This window comes from Lynx canadensis, chromosome C2 (assembly GCF_007474595.2).
Source record: "Lynx canadensis isolate LIC74 chromosome C2, mLynCan4.pri.v2, whole genome shotgun sequence".
Lineage (NCBI taxonomy): Eukaryota > Metazoa > Chordata > Mammalia > Carnivora > Felidae > Lynx > Lynx canadensis.
The window spans coordinates 11,739,095-11,757,263 of record NC_044311.2 but is presented as its reverse complement, the minus strand read 5'-3'; positions in this window follow the sequence as shown (position 1 = coordinate 11,757,263).

The window sequence follows — 18,169 nt, the reverse complement described above, 5'->3', positions numbered from 1 at the left end:
TAGCAATACTTTTAAAATGTGAAATAAAAACCTGTGAGTTCCTTCAAGACCCTGGACTGTAACCCAACTGAGCCTGTTTGGGTAAAAGCATTTAAAGAAGCTTTGTGATTTTTACTAACTCATTAATATTTTATACCTTTTCATACAAAGGCATGGATTATTCAGCAAAGGCCACAGCCTTTGTAAAGGGCTTCAGTGATTTAGAATAATACATAAAGTATAAACACACCACTGAGGCAGAACTAGCAGAGAAATAAGAAACTACTAATTGTATATTCAGCTGACTATATTTAAAAGGGATTTACATGGTGATGTCATGAATAAGAGTCAGAGAAGTGAATTCTACTTCCCACTTGTTCACTCAAGACCTTTAATTATAAAATGCACAGTACTTGTCAGGATCAGATGAGACCATGGATGTGAAACATCCCTGTAAACTGCTGAGTAAAAAAAAAAAAAAAGGAGAGGGGGGATATTTTAACTTTTATCTCTCAGATGTGTTCAAAGAAATGGGAGGGTGCATTGGACAAAATGTTTTTAGCTACATATAAGAAACAACCCAACTCTGCCTAAACAATGGAAGGAATATACTAGCCCAATGTCCGGAGGCAGGGGGAAGGCAGACGTGTGTGCTCAGTGTCATCAGGACCTGCTTTCTCCTCTGTTCTCCAGCTCCTCGAGGGGTTTTCCGCCTTCATGGTCGCAAAATGAGTGTAAATAGCATTTAGGATATGTGTTTCCTGGTACAAACCTGGAAATAATTAGATCGCAGCCCTGAGAGTTTAAATGACTCCACGTGTCTTTAGCTCTGATTAGCCTGACTTGGACGTGCGCCCACCCCCTAATCATCCCTGCGGCCAGAAGCGTGGGACATGCTAGGCTTAAAGCTAATTACAAGTCGTGGCCCCCGTGGCTGCTTTGTACAACTCCAGGGGGCAGTGTTCATATACCTCTGAGAAATGGATGCTGGAGAACCGGTCAACACAACAGCAGCACAGTAGCAGTCCTTCGAGCGGGGAATCGAACACCCAGTCTCATGAATTGTAGGTCGAATCATCAGGGGAAATCCAAGATTTTACCCATTAATATTTTCCTCATCCCTGAACAATCCCCTCCCCCCAATTCTCCTCTGAACACCACCCCACCTTGATTTGTGAACCCGAAGACCGGAAAAATCATCTGCATCCATGACTCTCAGTTGCCGAACCCCTCTCCATCGTCAGCTCACAATGGTGAGGTTTCCCCAACACGCTAATAAAACCAAATATCCAGTGCCTTCTGGTCCTGGGCGCACACGACCATTTAGGGTCATGTGATTTTACCGCACGTGCCCTGCCTGTCTCCCTTTTTTTGGAGTCTGTGACCTATATCACAGATTTCCTCCTTGCCTCTGGCTCATTTCTTCTTTTACCAATTGCTCTGCTTTGCCCAATAAATTTTGATGCGTTTCTGGCCTCTCCTCTTGTTCCTATTCTCCTGTTCCAAGTTCTCAAAGGCTTCGAGTACTGTCTTATGTCAATAACTCCCACACATAAAGAGATCCCAATCCCCTGTATATGTCCTTTTCCCTCCAGGCATCTCTAAGTTACCATCGATAGGTCCCTCACATTCTGGCATCCAGAATCAAAGTTCTTATTATTATTCTAAATCAGAATAAAAGCAAAGCACTTGTGGCTTTCTGGACAGATGGTACTAAACCTTACGCTCACCCAAGACAGAAACTTCAGTAGTATCCTCTACACCTCTCTCTCCTTTACCTTCCGTATCCGTCGGTGACGTGGCTCTTTCTTTAACATTCTTGCTCACGTCCCCCAGTGTGCCCCTGGTATGTGCCCAAAATATCTTCCTGGATTAGAGCTCTCCCCCTAGGTGGCCTCTCTGTTTCCATTCTGTGCAATGTCTGCACCTAATGCAAAGGAAATGAAATACTAAAAAGCTGAACAAACCACTTCCCTACCTCAAACCCTGCCATGGTTCCCCACCGCATAGCAGTAAACCAAACTTCATCTAAAGAGGATGCTGGGTGATCTAGTAGACAGTACCTGCAACAACCTCCTTTAAGCTGAGACAGGGAAACCGAAGGACTCCATAAAAATCTGCTTTTGGCTCTTTTTCCTGCCTGTCTTCTTGCTAGGACCTGCACCCCCACCCCACTTTACACATGCCTCGTAATGCAAATAGGGTATGTCCTCCTTGTAAGGGACAAGGAATGAACGATATCTTTAGAATAGATCACATCTAAGGAAGGACCGGCTGACAACGACCGCATGAAGCCATCATGTGTGTGTTTCAGATCGCGGCACTAGACAGCTTGATGTCAAGACCTCCTGGCTCTGAGGAATAACACCTGGGCCCTTGCCTTTGTTCTAGCCGGTTCCTGGATGCCTGAGAGGACACGTACACGAGACCACCACCCTCAGTCAAAACCCCAGACCCCAAATACAGATGAAGCTTTCTCCTTTCCTTCCTGAGTCTTCTAGACACTCTGTCATTCTCTCTATACCTTCTATAAACTCTGCTTTCACCTCCTGCTGGCTGGCATTTGGTTTCCATTCTGCTCACATGCAGCCAGTCACCCTCTTGGCTGGTTGTGCGGGACCCCCTCCGGGTCCTCGGAGCCAGCCTGCTGCCACCAAAACCAGTGAATGACATCAAGTATTGTAGTGAGTTTCAAATCCAGTTCCTCCCTACACCTTGTATCTATCTCCAGCACCATCCTCTATGGCCGATTATACCTTTGTCTCACTTATTGTTCACAACAGCTTTAAGAAGTAGGTCCTCGGGGCGCCTGGGTGGCGCAGTCGGTTAAGCGTCCGACTTCGGCCAGGTCACGATCTCGCGGTCCGTGAGTTCGAGCCCCGCGTCAGGCTCTGGGCTGATGGCTCGGAGCCTGGAGCCTGTTTCCGATTCTGTGTCTCCCTCTCTCTCTGCCCCTCCCCCGTTCATGCTCTGTCTCTCTCTGTCCCAAAAATAAATAAACGTTGAAGAAGTAGGTCCTTGGGTCACCTGGGTGGCTCAGTCGGTTGAGCATCCAACTTCAGCTCTGGTCGTGATCTCACAGTTCATGAGTTCGAGCCCCATATCAGGCTTGCTACTGTCAGTGCAGAGCCCGCTTTGGATCCTCTGTCCCCCTCTCTCTGCCCCTCCTCTGCTTGGGCTCTCTCAAAAATAAATAAACATTAAAAGAAAGAAGTAGGTTGTCATATTATCCCCATTTCGTAGGCAATGACATTGAGGAGCAGAGATGAAGTAGCTTGCTAAAGATCATACAAGTAACAGAGCAGGCAAATAAATTATGGTAGCCTAACACAGGAGTCCACTTTTTTATCTACCCATCCAAGGGATGACATTTCTCAGCCTGGGCTCTATTAACCTGTCCAGAGAGAGGCCAAAAATTACATTGATATTAGATAGATAGATAGATAGATAGATAGCTAGCTAGCTAGCTAGCTAGCTAGCTGGGCAAAGGATTCATAGTGTTCCTAGGATTCTCAGAAGAATCTACAGCACAAACAAAATGGAAAGAAAGAAAGAAAGAAAGAAAGAAAGAAAGAAAGAAAGAAAGAAAGAAAGAAAGAAAGAAAGAAAGAAAGAAAGAAAGAAAGATAGATCTACTCTATGACTGTAAAATGACTTCCAGAAATCTTTCTTAAGACTTTGAAAGTTGTAGGACTTTGGAGCATTTTATGTTACCATTATCTGCTCCTTTGAAAAACCAACACAACTACAAATTCTTCCCTGTATTTATTAAACTCCCTTCCAACAGGGTGTGAACACAGTCCTGGAAAGGCAAGAGTAGTGGGTTGTCCACAGAGCTGGGAGTGGCAAATGTCCCTCCAGACCAAAGGTCAGGTGTGCAGTTGAACCTGCAACTGTGGGACCAGAAGCCCATCTTCAACAAGGCATGCAAATACAAAGATAAAGCCTAAACGAGAAGTCCTTCAAGTAGTGTCATTGCTGAAGCACAGTCACTTGCAGGGGAAGGCTGAGTCACATCCAGATTCTCCCAGACCCAAGTGTCTTCAATTGATATGGTCATCTTCTGCAGGCCTGGATATTTGCAAAGTGTCCTGCTTGCCTTGATTAACGACTCTCTCCATAAAGCCAGTCTTGGTGATGACATGACAAAGCTCTTCTGTCCCCGTGTGCTAACGGTACAGAGGGACCATTAGCTGTTGACGAGGATCCCAAAATTGCTCTGAAGATGTAGAAGAATTCTAATGAAATGTAAAGCATTCATCATAAAGGAGCACAATAGATTTTTCAAAGCTCAGGCTCAATACTTGCGCTTAACAAACAATACACTTAGTTAGGAAATACACATATTCCCCGTGCGAGGGGGAAAAAATTCTTTTGAATTTGTTATTATATTTTTTGTATTTTCTAAATTTTACGTTATGAACATGTACTATTGCTATCAGGGAAAAGAATTCACAAACAATATTTTTAAAATTTCTAATGTCATACACTCTTGTGGTTCTCAAAAGGGGCTCATTACCAGAATCAGCAGGGGAGATGTGTTGAAATGCAGATCCACTGAATCAGAATCCCTAGTGCTGGTCTAGAACCTGGGCAAGGGGTGTCTCAAAGTCCAGAAACTCAGAAGTCAAGACTTCTTGCTTATAATGGACACAATTGATTGCCCACCCAATACACTTCCCATCTTTCCCTTTTTAATAGCACCCAGATTTTATTTGGGTAGCCACCTCTCTTCTTGCCTCATTCCCCCAACTCCCCCCTCCCCACCCCAGAGTAAACTCAATCCTCCCCTCTTTCAAACACAGGCTCGATCTCAGGACCTGATCAGAATGCTGGGACACAAATCCTCTCTGTTGCACTGGAACCGAACAGAAGCCCCAGAATCACAATGCCTATAACGGCCATCTTTAAACCATGAGGGGAACCAGACTTGGGAAGAAAATGATACCTTAGGAACCAGAGTAGGGATCTAGAAAGAAACTGAGACCTCGGTGCGACCATCAAGCTGCTGGATCCACCAATCAAGGAGGCTTTGTTGTCTCTGGATGTCAGGTGCGTGAAACAATAATCGTCTCCATTGCAAAGGCTGGCTACATTGTACATGTGCATATAATATGTGTTGCACCTGTCTGTGGGTCCCTAACTTGAGTATGAGGCCTGTGACAGCAGAAACAGTGTCTTGTCCATACCACACGCTGCTTTAACCTAAGGGCTATACTCCACCATACCGCTCCACACATACCATACTACTGCACGTAATGCCTGCTATGCTATAAGGGCTCAATAAATATTTTTATTAAGAGTAAATGGAAGGGGCACCTGGGTGGCTCAGTCGGCTAAGCGTCCGACTTCGACTCAGGTCATGATCTCGCGGTCTGCGAGTTCGAGCCCTGCGTCAGGCTCTGTGCTGACAGCTGGGAGCCTGGAGCCTGCTTCGGATTCTGTGCTCCCCTCTCTCTGACCCTCCCCCACTTATGTTCTCTCTCTCTCTCTCAAAAATAAATAAACTTAAAAAAATATGTTTAAAAAAAAGAGTGAATGGAAGACTGAAAAAATAAATAATAGCCTTTACATTTAATCAAAGAATACCATGTGTTGGTGAGGATCTGGAACGAATGGAACTCTGATTGCTGTCGGCGGGGGGGGGGGGGGGGGGGGAGTGTCAATTGGTACCATCAGTTTGGAAGATGACACGGTGGCTCTTCCTAAAACTACCACTATGACCCAGCAGTTTCAGCTCTGAGTATGTACCTACATACCCTAGAGAAATGAGTGTATATGTCCAACAGAAGACTTATACAATAATGCAGACAGCAGCTTTAGTCAAAATGGATACAAATTGGAAATAAACCAGTTGTCTGTCCATCACCAGTAGAGTGATATGGTTGAAATATTCTCATAATGGTATATTATGAGTAGCAGACTACTCAGCAAGTAAAAGAACAAACTCTTGCTACCCAGGACGACATAGATGAATCTTACAAATTCAATAAACAGAAGAAGCAACACACACACAAAAATCTATACTATATGATTCCATTTATGAATTGAAGGCAGCAGAGGCAGAACTGCTACCCTAAAATATTTCCTCCTTGACGTAAAGATTATTTGGGGCTGATTATTTTCAAGAGACTGCAGACACAGAAGGAGCTCTGAAAACGTGGTAGAGTTACCCTACTCGTGGGAAATTTACCTTTATAAAGGGAATCTCCATGTTTGAGAGTCCCCCTAGCTAGAAGAAAAGAATGACTGGAAATCACAAGGAATTATGGAACTACCGTCAGTGGAGAAGGCAGGGACTGAAATCTGCGTAACAAACCTTACCTTTGTTGACTGTGTTTTCACTAATAACCTTCCATAACTGGACTTCCACCCCCACAAACATGTGTATTTGTCTTTAGCTTCTTAAAAAAAACCCAAAATTCAAATAAGTAAATTTAAAGATCTAATTGGCTCTTTTCAATGATTCATAAATGGAGCAGTGTCCCATCTGACAAATAAAAAGGAGCTCCAAGAGAGTTGTACAAAATGGAAGCCAGAAGGGGCAGGACAAGGAAATCACTAGTCACTAGTAAAGAGTGGATTGTTTCAGGCAAGGTCATCCTTTAGGGGCTGGTGGGGGTCTACCAAGCAGATTACTTCACTAGTGCTGACCAGGTAATTCCAGACTGACTGGTTAAGATTCACAAACCTCGGAGAAGCTGAAACTGAAATTAGGTTAGTTATTAAGTCTCGGTTTGGCGAGGAGAGCTTGGCACAATTGACTCCATTTTGGACCTATTCTCTGTCTCTGTCTCTGTCTCTCCCTCTCTCTCTCTCTCTCTCTAACAATTGTCCCCTTTTGATCAGACTCTAAGCTCAACCAAGAGATGGGATCAAAATGTAAAGCATTAGTGCTGCTTTCAGCCACCACACTGTAGTTCTCACGATTTTTGTTGGTTCTATATGGTATTCACAGGTCATGATTTTTTTTGTTAAATCTCTGTGGTGTTTACAGATCATGACTTCGGGTTCACATTTTAAGTTGGTCTTTCTCTTTGTTCCTTTTTTGACAGTCTAGTCGTAGGGAGGTCATTTGCTTGGTGTTAGTGGTTGCAAACATGCGTTTAAAGCTTTCGAGAAAACACAGCATGCCAAGGAGACTGTTATGATTACTGTAAGCGGGATAATTGGGCAATTCCCAATGTCTGGAGTGCACTTCAGAGCCATGGTCCCCAAGACCCAAACCAATCAAAAGCAAATAAGTCAAAGAAATACCCTATTGAAGGAGTAAATTTCTTAAGCCAAGTGGCTTGTTCAGTGATCTTATTTAGCTGAGTTTCAACTTTCCCAGAAATGCTAATCCAGGTACAGCTGTGGTGTTGGCTGCAGCACAGACACCTCATTGCTCAGATAAAAGATAATCAAAGGCCATCCTATTAACAAAAACAGCTTTAGCCAGTGAGTCTAAGGATCTTTGTTGGTAACTATTGCTATGGCAGCAGATTCTGCAATACTTTCCAGAGTTTCTTTATCAGAGCCTCATTTGTATTCACTCCTACCTGGGGAAACAGGGACCTCCGAAGGAAGCAAATCCTGAATGATGAAAGCCTCCTCGTACGTCCTTTCTAACTTCATGTAAATTCAGGAAAGTCAACCAATGAGGTGTCTGTGAACAACTAGGGGCACTGCCCAGCTGTGTGCCCGCTATCTGGGCATCCAAAGGCCCAAGGAGGTGACAGCCACCACAGACAAAGATAAATCCTGTCAGAGCACAAAGCAGTCCTGCTAAGGTTATTCTACTTCTAGCACCATGGACAGGTCAGAGCTTCTGATGACAAATCAGCAGTCTGCAAGGTTACCACACCCCCACCCCACCCGCTTAGCAATGGCCTGGAAGATACAGATGATGGTGATATCATTCCATGCCCAGGCCAGAGTGAAAGAAAGATAGAAAAGAAGAAAGCGTTTCCCGTTGGATTAAACCAGAAGTCTTGATCCAGTGTCTTGGGCAGAAGCGATCTCCCTTGATGTCAGCTACTTGTCTTTCTCATCAGTTTGATTTTGAGCACTGTAGCTGGTCTGTAGTTCCTGGACTCTGAAGGTGCCCTTTTTAATTGGGAGACGTGGGTCCAAGGTTCAAGTCCCTAAAGTTTGGCTGCTATCTGGGTAGTGAAGAAGGCTTGTATAGTCCCTTCCAAGGAGATTCAAAGGCAGACTTTGTTCTTAGTGATTCCAGATCAGAAGGGTGGGAGAAAATTAGAAATGTTAGTTTGGAGAGTGGTTGCCAGATACTCAAGGAAACGATAAGAATTCAGAATCTAGTCCAGTTCACAGGTGATTAAGAACCCCTCAAAGACAATTAACAGGACTAGAATCTAGTATCTGTGTGGTGCACACAGAATTTTTCTCTCTTACATCTCCCCATTTTTTTAACCAAGATAATCACAGTAAAACTAATTTGTTTGTATTAAACTTGGCCAGATTACTTACAGAAGTACAACAAGAATAATGATACAAGCTCTTTTTTGAGACTGTTTTGCTGGAACTTTTTATAAGGAATCTCATTTTGAACTCTTAAAAGCCTCTGAGGCCAGGAAGCCAAGCCAAGGATTCTCCATTAGATTTTATTTATAATACCTACAGTTTGGGTAAATTCCTCTCTTCCTGTGGTCCCCCAAATATCCTGAGGTTCGTGGGCTTGACAGGAAGTGATCTTCCTTGCTCACCTAGTAAGACTGCTGGGAACTCTATAAACAGGACAGTAGACCAATGTTTGTTTTTGTTTTTTGGTTTTTTTTTTTTTACCAGTTTAACAAGCTGCCTGGTCATATCTGAATCTATACACATCTCTCTCAAATATAAGATTTCAGTCAAAGCCTTGGCAATATAGCCAATGTGTCCTATTACAAGGAGAATAGATTCTTATTGAACTTATGCAAATAACTAACTATATCACCATGAAAAGAATACTTAAGAGTTTCTGAATTCTGAAGGGACCAGGTAGGGAGAAAAAGTAAATGTTTCATCTTTGTTTACAAAGATGTTCTTTCCCACGTTGCTGGAAGTCATAGATTTTTTTAGGAGAAAAGGTTTCCTAAAACCTGGGGAAGAAAAAAACATTAAGGAACCAGCAATATTTCAAACAAAAAGCCATAAAAATTATAATCATCCTCAATTCATTCAGGCCCATATAATGGACCCTCGTTCTGCTTGAATCTGTTTTTTCCCCTAGTTCTGGAAATTTTTACCCAATTATTCTTATGATCTTAACGTTATCAGAAATTTGTACTTGCCAAGGTCCTTTCCATGAATTTCCTTGGAGATGAAATGCTTTTACAGGAACGCTTTTGCAAAAGTATCACAGTTAAACAAGAACTCTCTTAAAATGACAAAGACTGAAAAATGTCTATTGTTAAAGATCTGATGACAGTTCATTTGATAGGCAATTGTAGTTATTTTTGTGATCTACAAGATTTTAAAATAATAACCGGAATTCTGACTGATCACATTCATATCAGACTTCCAGGAATTCCACATGATTTCTGGAACATCTATTATGTATACCTCTACAAATACAACATAAAGAAGGTGTAGTGTTACTTTTCATTTGACAATGCTTCCCATGTAACTTAACATATCAAATATGCTTATTTTGTTTAACATTTCTCTTTTTTATTTATTATTTATTACTTTATTTTGTTTTTGAGAGAGAGAGAGCATGAGCAGGAGAGGGGCAGAGGGAGAGGGAGACACAGAATCTGAAGCAGGCTCCAGGCTCTGAGCTGTCAGCACGGAGCCCAATGCCACGCTTGAAGCCACAAACCAGAGATCATGACCTGAGCCAAAGTCAGACACTTAACTGACTGAGCCACCCAGGCATCCCAACAGTTCTCTTTTTATAGGGAGAAAAAGACAAATCTTTTGTGATTTTCTAGGGCCCCTCTGGCAAAAATCCCAAAGTTACTTCCAAGCCAAAAGGACTTCACTTAGAATTGGGGTATTTGGGAATTTTGTCAATACTATCAAAAGGTTTTGGGGTGCCTGGGTGGCTCAGTCAGTTGAGCATCTGAGTCTTGATTGTGGCTCAGGTCATGATCCTAGGGTCATGGGATCTAGCCCTTAGTGGGGCTCTGCACTGAGCACGGAGTCTGCTTAAGATTCTCTCTCTCTCTCTCTCTCCTCTTCTCTCTCTCTCTCCTCTCTCTCTCTCTCTCCTCCCCCTCTGCCCCTCTCCCTGCTTGTTCTCTCTCTAAAATATATATTTTATATTTTATAATTTAGACCTATATATATATATATATATATTAGGTCTACAACTCTTGGTCAAATAGGATCAGGGTCACTGTGAAACAATACTTAATTATCCATTTGACCGAAGTGACAAGACGTCACAGGCAAATACAGAAAGTTAACACAGTTGTACAAAATGAAACAAAACAAAACCTAGTTGCTTTAACAGTCAAGTTTCAGTTTTCTTAAGTAACCAAAGAAACTAATAAAGACAGCATGGAATATAGGAAATTGTTTTGATAAGACACAAAATCTTTGTTTTCTAGGCAGATTACTTAAAAGGAAAAAAAAGGAAAAATAATATAAAAAACAGAGAGGGAGGCAAACCATAAGAGACTCTTATATACAGAGAACAAACTGAGGGATGCTGGAGGGGAGGTGGGTGGGGGAGGGGCTAAATGGGTGATGGGCATTAAGAAGGGCACTTGCTGGGATGAGCACTGGGTGTTGTATGTAAGCGATCAATCACCAAATTTTACTCCTGAAATTATTACACAACATGTTAACTAACTTGGATTTAAATAAAGTTTTAAAAAGTAAAACAAAAACAAAAGGTAAAATCCTTTAAAATTGTTTATCAAGAGCAGACCAATAGTCAAAAAAAAAAAAATGTTGTCCTTTTAACAGACAGAAAACCAAATTCTAATACTGTACCAGTTTAGATTTGATATAAAAACTCATTTTTGTTACTCCAATAAATTTATTTTAATCTCAGCCAGCTTGCCCATGCATAAAATTCTTTCCTCAAGATTCCTTTTGCAACAAACCTGCTACAACTTTCTTTTTTACACTCAGATTTTGTCCTATGTTTTTCCTCTTTCCTATTCTGAAATAACCAGCCTCACTTGTATGATAAAATTACTTTCTTTTCCCTCAACAAAAATGGATTTCCATTCTTCATACTTTCTTTCACCAAAAACACACATCCTACCTTCCTTGCGTATCAAGATGCTGTCCTTCTTATTTCTAATAGTTCCCATATTTTAAATTTCTTAACCTTAAAACCCTTAATTTTGGTGAAAATAAAGGAGTTAACGATTGCAAACTGTTACACCAGTATTCTTCACATTGGTGAATTTATGAATAGATTTCTTAATTTCTCAAAGCATATGCTCCTTACAGTACAATTTTTCAGTACAGCACAAAACCACCTTTTCTAATAGACCCAAATACTTTAGTTCCTTTGTAAAGTGAAACCAAAAGTAGGTAAACATATGTTCAGTAATTAATATGTCTTTATTTGGAAATGATCTAGATAGTCATGATTTTAACTCATTATCTAATTTAATTAGCAAAATTTTAGTGTCAAGTAACCAAAAAGATTTGGAATCTGTTTTTTAAGTAGGCATACTATACGGCATAATTATTGCCGAAAAGGTCACCTAGAAAACTCTTATGCTTCAACTCTTTACCTCTTATTAAATAGATCCTTACACCTATTTAATTCACTTTTTCTTAACAATTATGTTTTGATTACTGAGCAAAACTCCAGGAGACATTAGACAAAGTCAGCCACCCTCCCAAGCTATTTTTTTTTTTTTTTTTGCTGACAAATTTTGTAAAAGATAGTGAGAACTTATTTGACCTCTAGTAAACCCAGAATAGAACTCTTATATTAAATGCTGATAACTCTGAAAACATGCCTATTTTAACTAAACAACAACAACAAAAAACTTAAACTAACTTTTATTTACCAAAGGTAGTCTTGGGTCACATGAACTGGAAAAATATTTGGGCTAGTTTCTATTATGTTTCTGAGAGTCTTAGGAATACTTAATTCATACAAACACTTAATTTTCTTTACACCAATTAAGCTTTTCTTTTTTTACAAATTAACTTTGGCAATACTATCTAGAAATAGAAAGTACCATACATCTACAACACACATACACACCCACCCCCCTCACACACACATAAATACACACACACACACACACACCCACACACACACACACACACCACACACACACAAATAAACATACAAATGCAAACAGAGACCCTTTAGTTTTCATTCTAAAGTTTTAGCCATGAGAAGGGTAAGACTCACTAGCTTACAAAAAAAATAGCTGGAATAAGTTAAGTTTACCTGCTCAGATGTCAAAAGCTTTTTGTACTAATATTTGTGGGGAAGACACTTAAGGTTTCTATTTGTCTCACATGGATATAGGGTTCTGCCTCATGATGCACATTCCTTTTCCACATCAGAGATAGGGCCAACCTGCACGTTCCTACAGCTACTCAGGGTCCTATGGACAATGACTGAGGAGATAGACCATGTAGGAAACATCTAGAATACTAAAATGTAAACTTTCAGTAAGACCACAAAGTCTGATCCTTAAAAAAAAAAAGAAAAAAAGAAAAAAAATTACATTTGACCTTGACAAGTAATCTTAGAGAAGCTTATAGGACCAGATTTTGGGTAAGGGAGCTTCCAAGAGGTTTGTATTTTTAAAAAGCTCCCCACATCCAACCTTTTTTCCTTCAGTCTTAGGAATTGGGAATGGTCTAGATAAGAGTTCCTAGAGAAAACCAAGTAAAACATTCACCTCTCAAGGGCACAGGGGAAAAATTCAAGTTCCTCCAAGAAAGACTTTTGTTCCCTAAGGCCAGAATTTTTATAATATTTACAAGCCATTTTAGATAAATGGGGAAGGTTTGGGGATTGATAAAAGGAGAAGTGGACTTTCGGTATTTCTGAAGCCACATTTCTGGTTTTGCAAAGACATGCATGATAAGAGAAGTTGACTTTAATTTCTCAAAGAATTACAATTTAATGCTATCACAGGTGAATCCACTCATCCAAACACCTTACCTTCAATTTGCTCTTTTATATCAGGATTTCCAACTAAAATGGAAATTAAAAAATATCTATGCTCTGGATTTAGAGCTGTTTGTCTTTGGAATGTTTTACTAAATCTATTCAGGAAAGTTTCGAAATGTTTTTCTTTTCCTCTGATAGCTTCAATTTAGCTTAGTAAAAGAAGACCTTAAAAAAACGTTCCCATCAGGCTCTATATACTATCTTCTAATCTGGCCAACCTCTGACCATAGAGCTACTTAAAAAATACTTCTAAATATCCGTCAGGTTTTCAGCCAGGACAAACAGTAAGTATCACTGGCAAGATCGAACAATCCCTGGGTCTCAAGGGGTATCCCCAAAGAAGGTGCTAAAATGTTCTCTCTCTCCATTGGGTACTACAGAGATGCGGGAGAGTTGACTTTGGTAAGAATTCTCACCCTTAGATGGCTTCTGCCAATTTTCCCAAGATCCCATCTGCAAGCTCCAACTGGGGTTTAAAGTGGAGAGTGTAGGGGTGCCTAGGTGGCTCAGTCAGTTAAATGTCCCACTCTTGATTTGGGCTCAGGTCCCCATCTTGCAATTCATGAGATGAAGCCTGCATGAGACTAGGCTCTGCACTGACAGCATGGAGCCTGCTTGGGATTCTCTCTCTCCCTCTCTCTGCCCCTACCCTCCCTCAAAATAAATTAAAGCGAGAGAGAGAGAGAGAGGGAGGTATGCCTGGGTGGCTCAGTCGGTTAAGTGTCCAATGTCGGCTCAAGTCATGCTCACACACCCAGTGAACTCGAGCCCCGCCTTGGGCTCTGTGCTGACAGCTTGGAGCCTGGAACGTGCTTCGGATTCTGTCTCCCTCTCTCTCTGCCCCTTCCCAACTCATGTTCTGTCTGTCTGTCTCTCTCTCTCTCTCTCTCTCTCTCTCAAAAACAAAGAAATGTTAAAAAAAAAATTTTTCTTTTTGGAACAGGGAGAGTTTAGCTCCAGTATTTACCAAAATTTGGCAAGGTTCACCATTAATTTTAATTTGACTTACCCTTGGCTGTTTCAGGGAATAACATAGCAGCTTAACAGAAAATTCCTCAGAGTTTCATCATCCCTTAGAGGGGCCCATACAAAGGCCCTCTTTTGAGGGTAGATATGGGGGCATCTGTAAGGCCATGGGCAGAATTTTTTCATAATTTTGTCTTGTTCCAAAGTCCTTTCAAAGTGCTCTGCTATGATCACGTGTTCAGTCAGGCTTCTGGCCTCCCACTCTATTTTCTGCCTTTTCTATCAAACCACTCATCTCAGGAGGTAATCCACCTACAAAAACTTTGAGGATCTTCTCTCGGTTTAGGAAATGTTTTAACTATGGTCTTTGGTTCAGCCTTTATCCCAAGAGGGGAAGATAGCTGAAGAGGCCACACCTGAAGCTTTGGTTAGTCTTATTTTAAAAGGTAACTTGTTAATAGTCTCTTCAGGAGCACTGGGTGGCTCAGCCTTTAAGCCGCTGACTCTTGGTTTCAGCTCAGGTCATGATCTTGCAGTTCGTGAGATGGAGACGCAATTTGGTTCTGCACTGACAGCACAGAGCCTGCTTGAGATTCTCTCTCTCCCTCTCTCTCTACTCTCAAAATAAATAAATATTTTTTAAAAATAGTCTCTTCAGAGTGCAAAGGCAGTTCAGAGAATTACAGGCATGAGTACTCAAATACAGAATAGAGGGGAACAGAAGGAGTTACATCAGTCTTGTGCCTCCGTCTTAATAGTCTTTTGTTTTAAGCACCTTTTATTTCTTTAATGTTTCAATAGTCTTTGCAATGAGTCTTTCAGTGAAATTATTGTAGAATTTTGAAATCTTTTGGAGGTCCCTGAATGCCAATTAAAATAGGGAACCCTGGGGCACCTGGGTGGTTCAGTTGATTAAAGTCCAACTTCAGCTCAGGTCATGATCTCACTGCTCATGAGTTTGAGCCCTCTGTGCTCAGAGCCTGGAGACTGCTTCGGATTCAATCTCTGTCTCTGTCTCTCTACCCCTCCCCCACTCATGCTCGGTCTCTCCCTGTCTTTTTCAAATACAAATAAACATTACAAAAAAAAGAAAAGAAAATAGATATCCCATTCTGCTTACTTTGGTAACCCTTGCCTTCAGGTCTACTTCTTAAATGATCTTATCTTATTGGAGTATTCTCGATAATGGCCACCATAATTAACCATAATTATAGGTTGTTTTCAGTAAGATTTTGCCACTGTTGTCGATATTTATAGCTTCTGGGATTATAGTTCTTAGACATAAGCAGGTGTGCCAGAAGGTGGCACAACTTAACAGCTTAACTTCAGGATCTCATCTCTTCTAGCTAAACCTTTGGGTCTCTGGGAGCCCAAGGAACACCTAAAAGGGATGTGCCGCTGGGTTGGGGATTGTGCGATGTTCTACAGTGTACTCGGGTTGCAAAGAAATTTTCTGGAGGTTGGTGGGTGATGTAGTGTCAACCTAACCCATTTCAAGACCAACTTACCTTAACACAAGATTTTCAGAATTAGTTGTCGAGCACTCTAACGGCTTTTAAGAGTTTGACCTGTGCCCACCAATTTTGCAGCTCTGACTTCCAAGATTTCTATTAGCAATAGCCTTTATCGACACAAAACGAGACCAACAAACATGTGCACCTGAACACATCAGCAGTTGCCAAGACATGTTACTGTGGCCTGGCCAAGAGAAGTCCCCGTGCACACCACCACCAATCCCCAACATGGAAACAGGGCCCGGGAAAGGACTTGAGATGGGGAAACTAAAGGGACCCCATGAAAAACTTCTTTTCCTGCTCCTCTTTTTCCCAGGACCTACACCGGTGCCTTACAGAGCCTTACAGAACAGATAATGTATGTCCTCCTTGTCAAGGTCAAGGAGTTAATGATTTCTTTTCAGTCTTCCAGCATAACAGATAACACCTAAGGAGTGACTGGGTGGGGTCATCATGAACATTTTTCAAGACGAGTGACTGACTCATCAAGACCCCTGGCTCCAGGGTATAAGTGAATTATGGAAAACACCTCAACAGTTTGTTCCTGGATACCTAGGAAGACTCATGTACCAGACCCCCATCCTCAATAACGACCCCAAGTTCCAAGCAAAGACGAGATTCATTCTTCTTTCCTTTCTGAGTCTCCAGGACACTGTGTCCGTATCAATCATGCTGCCTCTACTATGTTTATGAACTAATGTACAGAATACAAAACATATTACAAGGTGGTGGGAAATAAACCATTACTCCAAATGTTGACAACACAGAAGCCAGAAAATGCATCTTTTAAATATTCTTATTTTTGTGCTCATTCATGCAAATCCCACATATATGGCCAGTATCCTAAAACCATCAAGGAGTTAAAAATGTTACTGCAAATACAATTTAGAGGAGTAGAAATTATAATGGGGTCGTTAACTGCAGTTAAATGAAAATTAAAACTTGGGTTTTTGGGGGTGCCTGGGTGGCTCAGTCGGTTGAGCGTCCGACTTCGGCTCAGGGAAGGATCTCACAGCTTGTGAGTTCAAGCCCCGCATTGGGCTCTGTGCTGACAGCTCGGAGCCTGGAGCCTGCTTCAGATCTGTGTCTCCCTCTCTCTCTGCCCCTAACCCACTCGCATTCTGTCTCTGTCTCTCTCAAAATAAATAAACATTAAAAAAATTTTTTAAATATAAAAATAAAAAAACTTGGGTTTTTGGTTTTTTTAATAAAAATCTAATAGAAAACAACAAGTATTCGAAGATTAATGAAATTCTTCAATCTGACACACATTTAAGAATTCTAAGTAATTATTAAAGAACCTGTGGTCTAGTTGTAGGAAAGAGTAGTTTCAGGGTGTGAATTAAAGGAGTCCCTAAAGTTCTTTCCAGTCTGTAGCCACTCTAAGCATTATTTTTTAAATGTTTATTTATTTTGGGGGGAGAGAGAGAGACAGAGCATGAGTGGGGGAGGGGCAGAGAGGGAGACACAGAATCCAAAGCAGGCTCCAGGCTCTGAGCTGTCAGCACAGAGCCCAACGTGGGGCTCGAACCCAAAGACCGCGAGATCATGACCTGAGCCGAAGTCGGATGCTCAACTGACTGAGCCACCACGTGCCCCACTTCTAAGCAATTATAATTTGCATTAGACCATGGCCCAACTGATCTTTTAAAATTATATTTGTAAATATTTACTTTTTATTTTCTTGGTGGTTAGAAGTTGGGGCTCTGTAGATAGCTGGCTTTGGGTTTCAGTCCCAGCTCCAAGGCATATTAGTGATGTGATCTTGGGCAAGCAACTCCAATTCTCTTAGTTCCGATCTCCTTGTGTGTCAAAGGAGTATAATAACATTAAATATTAATATTTATTATTAATAAATTATACTTTATATAATTTATATATAATTTATTTATGTATATAAATTAGTTAAATATTAAAGAACATAAAACCTTCTGACAGGGTGGTTGTGGGAATGACATGAGAGGAAGTGATGTTGGCATTAACATCATCATCTTCATTGTCTTACTTCTGCCGTTAACTAACAAGTTACTGGGGAAAAGGGGAGATAAAAATCTTCCTTTTCTTGAAAGAAAAATATCCAACCCCAAGGAAAGAGACAATGGCCATTCATATATGTAATTAGCAAAGTAAAGGCCAGTATTTTGCTGGACCAAACGTCTGCAGATACACTGCGGGGCGGGGAGGTGGGCCGTGCAGGAAAGGGAACACAAAACTAACGGCATCATCCAAGTCTAGAAATTTGTGACAAATCGCAAGAGGCTGGGAGACCAAAAAGAAGTGGCATGCCAGCATACTCGGGAGGCTTGGGATTCTCCAAGGAAGGCCAGCAGAACAGGAATAGAATGTGAAGACATGATGGGCTCAGGCATGATACCCCCAAATAAGGCACCTTGACATATGGAATATTTTAAGCTGAAGGAGTCTGAGCAAACAGCAGAAGCAGGAAGATCTGCCTCTCTTCTCCCCCTTCTTCTCTGAACAGGTCATGAAGCCCTCCCGTGAGGGGTCCTCTTTGTACCCGGAGGAAAGGAGCACCCTTATCTCTCAAGACAAAGGGACACCGTGAAGAATCCTAACAGAGGGCCCTGCTCAGTCTCCCCGGTCACTACGCTTGTAG